Here is a 9,232-nt window from a genome sequence, read left to right as displayed (position 1 = left end):
GGTTGTCTCGTTGACAACTGAACCAGGATAAATTCGTGGCGCAATCTTCTCTAACCCTTAACTCCTTTAATTTTCTATCTTGCAATATTTGTATGTGTGATTAATATTAGATGCATGTTAAACATATTCTGTGTTAGGTAATATTGTTTAAACTGGAAATTTGACTTGCATGCATCTTGGTTAATCTCTTATCCATCTACTTGTAATTGCTAATCTTGTATGCCGCAATTTAATTCCACTGTGTGTATGAAATTGATTTAATTTCTTAAAGAACTGATACATTCCGATTATTTCGAGGTCATAATAATCAACAATTGGCCTCAGAGCTTGACTTTTCGAGAGGTAAAACTCATAAAAGGAATATGGCCTCAAACGATTTTCTGGGAGAAGGCGCATCATTAGCAAGACCTCCAGCATTCAACGGAACAACTTACATGTACTAGAAGCACAGAATGCTGATATTCCTGGAAGCCAGTGGCATAGACATCCTCGACGCTGTTGAAAATGGCCCATACATTCCCAAGATTGCAGGAACAAATGACTCAATGATTCCCAAGCCTAGAGCCGACTGGTCTGACGACGATAAAAAGAAGGTAGGTTATAATGCTAAGGCTAAAAACATTATAACATTTGCTTTGTGTGCAGAAGAATTCTTTAGGGTATCAAACTGCAAGTCAGCAAAAGAAATGTGGGACATTCTTCAAGAAACACATGAAGGAACCACAGATGTGAAAAGAGCTCGCGTAAATACACTTATGCACGAATACGAATTATTCAGCATGAAAAAGGACGAATCCATCAGAGATCTGCAGACCAGATTCACACACATTGTGAACAATCTTCACGCATTGGGAAAGCAAGTGGACAACGAACAGCAGATTGGAAAAATTATGAGGTGTCTAACCAGAGAATGGCAGCCCAAAATAACTGCCATAGCTGAATCTAAAGATCTAGCAAAGATGACAACTGCAACATTGTTTGGAAAACTAAGGGAACGTGAAATGGAGCTGCATCGGCTGGACGAATCAGAAATGGAAAGCAGGAAAAAGAAAGGATTATCCTGGAAGGTTCAAGCCCATCAATCGAAAACTGAATCAGATAGCTGCTCAGATGAATCCAGTAGTGAAACTGAAGAGCCTGAAATCGGGTTGCTTGTCAAGAAATTTAAGAAATTTCTGAAGAAGAAAGATAACAAATTCAGAAAGCCATCCAGCTCTAAGACTAGTGACAACAAGACAATTACATGCTATGAATGTGGTAAGACTAGTCACATAAAGTCAGAATGCTACAAATTGCAGAACAAGAATAGAGCTACAAAACCAAAAGGCAAGGAACCAGTCACCAAAACCAGAAAAGCTTATATTGCATGGAATGATAACGATGAATCCTCTGCCTCTTCGGATGAAGAAGAAGTGAATCTGTGTCTCATGGCAAATACCGATTCAGAATCAGAAAATGAGGTTAGTTCACAATCTAATCCAACCTATGATGAGCTACAAGAAGCTTTCAATGAACTGCATGATGATTATGTGAATTCCATAAAACAGTTGTTGAGCACAAAGAAAATGCTTGAACAAATGAAAAATGACCACAAAGATGATCCATTCTCAAGCTAAGGGATGTTGTTCCCATTGTTTGGTGGAAGATCCCTCTCACAAATGGATCATATCACCTCCAAAGGTGATTGCTCACCATATTCCACACAACAACCAATTCTGCAAAATTGACTCCATCCTCTAAGATGGAACAAAATGAAATGAAAATAGAAAACAACTTCAAGTGTTGGAGACAGTTCATCACGAGTTATTAAGTTTTCACCGAATCACTCACTACTAGAGATCTGCGTTTTTCTTGCGGATTTGAACAAAAACTCCGCAGGAACACATGTTACATGTAGATTTCCTGGCGGAACCATATCCCCACGTAAAACTTTCGTGGATAATTGTTACCTGAGGATTTCACTATCCGCAGGTAAAATACATGCGGCTAAATCTACAGGAAACTTAAATGAAATCCACAACAACTATTAAGTAAATTTTAGGCATTTTCTTACGACTTTTCATGCAAAAATATCTGCAGTACTGTTCCTACAAATATGTTTCGTATGAAAATCTGCAGGTATATCCAAATGAAATTTTGCACCAACAATACGTTTCACATGAAAATCCGCAGATAATTGCGTATCAAAATTATTTTCAAAAGGAATCCACATGCTTAAATTTCCACAGTAAACGAGTTTGTCAGATTTTTTATTTATATGAAAATTTCAACTAAAAATATATAAAATTATTATTGTAAATACATTTTTTAAATATTTAATATTACTCTTTAATTGAAATATTATTACAATACTCCAAAACCAAATTTATATCATGTTTTCAAATCAAAAATAAATATTAATTAAATCATGATCCAACTATTGTGATAATTCTAAACAAAATTTATAACATGTTCACAAATCATAACTAAGTATTAATTAAAGCATGATCCCAAAAAAAACTTAGTATAATCAAGTACATGATACAACCAATTTAACAAAATAAAAACAAATACTACTCAATATGATCATTACCAATTACATCATTCCTACTATCTTCATCAGTTTCATTGTTTGATTGTAATGATGACCTTGGACGAGAAGAAGGTCCAACAAATCCTAAATGTTGCATCAGAAATGTTAAATATGTGTTGGTCTCGACCATCTTTTTGTTTTGTTGCAACTGTTGTTTCATCAACAACTTTTCTTGCTCATGTTTTTGCAACGATTCATTCAAAGCATGAACTTGACTTCTCAAAGCATCAACCTCTAAATTAACCTCTGAATCAGAACGCATTGATGGCTGATTTGGATTCAATGTTTTGGATATAGATCCAAGACCAAATATTCTCCATTTCTTTCTCTCAACTACATCCACCCATATATCAATATCAGATGGCATATCTTTGGTTGGTTGACTATCAGCTTCGTCCTCTCCCAAAACAAAAGTTGAAGCTTTAGACGATAACTCAATCTTTTTGTTTTCAAATTTCTCCTGAAAGAAAATAGAAAATTTGAGGCATAAATGTTTTCATATAATCAGAATTATTAACTAATTGTTGGAACACTCGATGAGGAACAAATATTCTCAATTTCATTAATATTTAAACATAAAATAGAAAAGTAACAATACCATTCTTTTCCAAAGCACCCGATGAGGAATTGATCCGCCAGTGTGAAGAGATGCACCATCCATAGAATTGCGGTTTCTTTTATTTATCTCAGATTTTTTTTGGAAATTAGAGGATTTCCAAATTGCCTTCAATTGTTCCCACATTATTTCTCCCATCCAAGTTGGCTTATTTTACAAATCTTGACGTGCACCTTGCATTAGTTGTGACATCTTAGCTGCACTCCTTATTTCAAAGTTGTGTCGCACCATGTCGTTCAAAGTTGGGGGTCATGTAAACCTTTTCTGTAATGGAAAAAACAGAAGTAGTGGGAGAAGATGAACAAAATAGAAACAATATCTTACACACATCAGTTTATGAATCAGGCTAGGAGAGAAATTAAAAACCACACAATACATAAACTAACGAATTAATCAACCAAATAGATTACATTGAGAAACGTTTTATGACCAGATGTATATGTGAATGAACATAAAAAGTAACAAATAATATTGGATTTATGAAATGTATGCGTGAATCTGTGTTTTATATATATAGGAAGTACCAGAGTGTCAAAGAGCAGATGCAAAAAATAGTCTTGTTTATGAAGCAAATGTGAGGCAAACTCCAAACTTGTTCTTTTTTTTATCGACTGGTTTGTTACTGTGTCTGATTTGGAATCTACTTGAGTTATATAAGTTTGATCATGTATACAATCACTTTAAATTTTGATTTTTTATATCTTTTAAGTGATAGTCTTTGTGATATGTCCCATTGTAGCTCCTTTTTCTATGATTGCATCTTTGATATTTAAATTTCAAATGAACCTAGTTTGTACAAATTCAGCATTTTACAGTGAAGGTGCGAGCTGTTCAATAGTAGATCTTAATTGATTACAAGTTAGTTAGTTGCATTTTTCAATGTTCTTGGCTGCTATTGAAATTTTTCATGTAGAGAACTATCAGTGACCGATTCTTAACTTTTTAAATTTATGTGTCAAAAAAAAAACTTGTAATGATAAATACAATAGGGAAAACAAAAACATGTACAACGACCTTATTTGGTTCTAAAGGAAATGTGTGAAACTTCCACAAATCTAATTACACACTTCATAATATTTATTTGGACAAAAAGTTAAGGTTCTTGTTAACCATTAATTATGACGGGAAGTGTTAAATAGTACTAGGAGGCATATCAGGTTCAAACTTGAGTACTGGCCAGTTCGGGTTGGTAGTCCAATTTGCTACCTCTACCTATATATGCAGGTCACGTTAACTAAACCAGTTGAATTTTGTGCATGCAATATCTGTTTTGTTGTGTTTATGTTCTCTGTCTGGTTTGTTAGTTGGTTGATTTTTGTTTTTAGGAAATTTTGTGGCTTCTATCCCAAAGGACTGGCATTTATTTGCCTATTTTTTAAATCTGATACTATTTTACTATCAATAAATACCAACCTAAAATGAGTAAGAATCTGAATTTCATAGCTGGTTCAGATTGCATACCTCAAATAGTCATGTGCAAGTATCAATTTGATAATTTCTATACACTTAAGAATTAGAACAGACACCTCAAACTGAACAGAATATAATGTCAGCCAACATGAAAATTATCTCTCAATAGTCCCATTGGGACTCTTTCATCCCCTAAACAATTAAAACCATTGTTGTAGCAAAGTTAAAGCCAACTCTATCAAAATTTCAGTACATCCCTAATCCCAACCAAAAATAATCTCATACTAGTAATACACTCCAAGCACAAGTCAACTACAATAATCAGACTACGTGTATTATCAGCTACTGAAGTTTATCTTTTTTCCAGAAAACACTATATATAATTGCTTTTATGAGACAAATAAGTCTAGAAAGATTAATGTGGGATGTATTTGTATCTAGCATAGTTATGGTTGGTAGAAAATCAATTGAATGTAGTATTATTACCTTAAACAAGTCGAACAAATCATTTCGCTTATCTTTACTTAAATTTTTCCATGATGATTTTCCCTCTTCCAAACTAGAACGTATGATACTAGCAATTGTTGAAACTACTAGTTTGTGTTGATCAAACCTATGTAAAAAATACATATATAAAATTATGTAGTGTAACTTAATAATAAAATAAAACATCAATAAAATGTGAGTTACTCACCCATCTCCTTCTGGGAGTATTGGAATTTTTGATATATTTTCTTCACCACTAATATGACTAGATGAAGATTGAGCTTGAGGTTGAGCTTGAAGGGTGGAGGGTGAGATTGCTTGGATTTGGGTCGTGATCGAGATTGAGCTTGATATTGCGGTGGTGGAGGATAAGATTGAGTGGATTGAGGACGAGATCGATATAGGGGTGGCGGTTGAGATAGTGGAGGATGATATTGGGTGGATTTGGGTCGTAATATAGGGTTGAGGATGGATAAGTTGGTTGGATTGTGGTTGAAATGAAGGATGGAATGGGTTGTGGTTGAGGTTGAGTAAGTTGAGGTTGAAATAAGGATGGAGTGAGATGAGGTTGAGTAATGGAAGTTAAGTTTGAGGGGGGAATATTAACCTTTACAACTCTCTTCTTTGTTGACCTTTTAGTTCGCTTTATAATTGACTGCAAAAGAAGAAAAAGTAGGTTATACATTATATACGAAATATATGGGTAAAAAATAGATGTTGTTAGTTGAATAATTTTTAATATTGGCCCGTGTTGTGTAGAATACAAACACTACAATGTGGGCTCGATCCCGATCATGTATATGCTTTAATTATTGAGATATATGAACAAGAGACAAACGTTAGGTTGCAATGAGTAAAAAATAAGCATTATGTTACACTATTTATACTTAAATAAAAAAGAAGCATATGAAGTAAAGATTTACCAATTCCTTTTTCAATACTACGGATGTTAAATCAAACATATTATCAATAAAGAGCTAACAAATACTATTCAATAGAACTATCTTCCTCTTGATATTCATATTCACCATCGTCACAAGAATCATCTTCTTCATCCTCATCATCTTGCATCATATGCAAATTAACTTCTTCACCATAAACTAAATCATCTTGTAAATTATCAATTGGATCATCTTTGATTGTTGCATTAACTTCTGACTCTTGCACTTGAAAAGCAACTTCTAAAGTATGCCTATCATGAACAACCCCTCTCGACTTTGTCTTCATAACTACCAACCAATCAACTCTTTGGCACCCAGGATAAGGTGAATAGTAAACTTGAGTTGCAGCTTTTGGAAAAATAAAAGGATCAAATTTACTGTATTTTCTCCCTTTTCGTACTTCTACAATCTTGTATTGATTATGTATCCTCATTCCACGACTTGAAGGATCGAACCAATCACAGTAAAATAAAATTAGCTTTCGTGTTGCTTGACTTTGCCATTCAAATTCAAGAATCTCTGTAACAACACCATAATAATCATTTGAGGTTTCACCTTCACCAATTCCACTAACACATACTCCACGTTTATATGTTATTTTGCCTTCACCCCAAGAAGTTGTGTTGAATTGGTATCCATTCACATTATAAATAGGCCATGACTTTGCTAGTCTCAAGGGTCCTCTTGCCAAGTAATACAAGTCAGGGTTTTGCATCCTAAGTTTGTGATTCTTTGTCACCTAGTCACATAGATCAATTCATATAACTTAGGTTAAAACAATTTGTACATCTTTGTTTTAACCCAAATAAGATTGAATAGTCTAAATAAGTGCTTACATATTCTTGAAACCATCGCAAAAAGTCAACTTCTATTTGTGTATCAATGACATTGTCATTGAGATCTCCATATATACTTTTCAAACTTTGTACATACATCATATACAAGATATTTTAAAAAAAAATTAGATGATGTTGTTCGTTGAATAATGGAGATATATTTAATATATTAATATTTACTCAATGAATTGCTTAACCTCGATGCAATTTAAGAGAACATGCAATTGGTCAGCCGCCAATTCTTTATTGTTAAGCCACCTATCACTACATTTTCAACTTGTTTCACCATGTAAATTTTCAAAGATAGACAAAGTTTGTGTCAAATGGTCTTGAGGAGTCCTCTTATTTAGGCCAATTGTACTTGCATATTGGGCAAGAGGCACAAAATAATGGGAACATAAATAGGTTGTCTCTTGCACCAAATATGCTTCGCAAATACATCCTTCCACTTTTTTTTTGTTTTTTACGGTTTTTTTAATTTTATTTATAAACCTTTCAAATGGATACATCCAACAATATTGAACTGGCCCACCCAACTTTACTTCAAAAGGCAAATGAATCGGTAAGTTCTCCGTTTAGTCAAAAAATGCAGGTGGAAAGATACGCTCCAACTTACATATTATTATAGGAATGTTTTGTTCCATTTGTAATAAGTGACCTTCTCGCAACGTTGTTGAACATAAGTCTCTAAAGAATTGACTGAGTTCATTTAAGAGTTTCCATATTGGTTCAGGAATAGCACAAAAAGCTATTGGAAGTAGACATTCCATGAGTATATATAAATTTCGTGACTTTTCATCCCAAAGAGTCTTTTATATTTTGTATTCACTCATCTACCTAAATTGAAAGTATAACCATCAGGCATCTATAACCCCTTCACCCATTCGCACACATCATTTTTCTGTTCATTTGTCAAACAAAACTTGGCTTTAGGTTTGGTATAGTTCCCATTAGGATTTTTTTTCCAGCAACAAATCCTTTTTGTGACAATACTTTTCTAAGTCCAATCGTGTCTTCTCATTGTCCTTAGTTTTCTCTTTGTTGTCCATAATTGTATGAACTACATTTTCAAACACGTTATTCTCTATATGCATAACATCAAGATTATGCCTCATTAGGTTGTGTCTTCGATACGGGAAATCCCATAATATGCTTCTTTTGGTCCAATTGTGCAAAATTCCGTAGTCAGGAACAATGCATTGCCTCGTGTCAGTTATCTTGGGAATTCCATAAATCTTTTCCCACACTTGTTCACCACTTAACATAGGAGGATGCTCATTTTTATCAATTATATTCTTGTAAAAGGCAACCTTGTTTCTTCTAAATGCATGATTATGAGGTAAAAATTGACGGTGGCAATCCAACCAAGACGTTTTCCTTTCGTGTTTCGATGTAAAAGCTTTTGAGTTTTCCTACATGTCGGACATGTTAATCTTCCAACAGTACTCCACCCAGACAACATACCATAGGCTGAAAAATCATTTATTGTCCACATTGATGCAGCTCCCAATTGAAAATTTTTTCCTCTTTAAAGCATCATATGTTACTACACCATCATTCCACAATTGTTGCAACTCATCTAATATCTGAAAACTGAAAACTAAAAACAAATATATAAATGTGCCATTCTAAGTACACAAAGAATAAAATGAATACGAAAATTTGGATAAAAAGAAAACCAAATATTAGAAGAAAAATATAAATACCACAATAGCTTTTAGAAATGAAAGGTAATGCTTCCTACAATAGATCCTTGATGGGTTTAAGTCTATCATTTTCATTGTCTGGAAGCACAATCACAAGCAGTTTAAGGCATAATTAACAACAAAGAGACTGAAGTCGTGGTTCAGGTGTTCTAGAGGGTGGTTGTGGCTGAGATGGTGCGACAGAAGCACAATAATCAACAGTGAAAAAAGAAGAGCAGAGGTTGTGTGACAGTAAAAAAAAAAGTACGACAAAGTAATAGAAGAATTTGGACCTAAAATGGCTTACCTTACCTATCAGTATGAAATATCAATTATTGCAGAATGCAAAATCATTTTATAATAATATGAACTCATTTTCATTCTATTTTTTGCTTTTCTACTATAGTTTCTAGATTTGAAAATGAAAATAGAAGAAAGAAAGAAAGACATGAGTTTCAATCAATAAAACTTCAAATCAATTTTAAAATGATATCTAATTAAGTTTTGAACAATAGAGAGAAATCCAAATACACCTACAACAAAAACTAACTACCAAGACTAACAACCTTTAAGTTGGTGACTATGGCCAGCAATATCAAACATAGTATGTGAGATCAAGTTAGAAACATAATTTCCTAAACATACACAATAACAAATTGGACATTCAAAATCCTAAGCGAAGTTAA

Source organism: Cicer arietinum, chromosome 1 (genome assembly GCF_000331145.2).
Source record: "Cicer arietinum cultivar CDC Frontier isolate Library 1 chromosome 1, Cicar.CDCFrontier_v2.0, whole genome shotgun sequence".
In the NCBI taxonomy this organism is placed as follows: Eukaryota; Viridiplantae; Streptophyta; class Magnoliopsida; order Fabales; family Fabaceae; genus Cicer; species Cicer arietinum.
Note: the sequence above shows the minus strand (reverse complement) of the source record.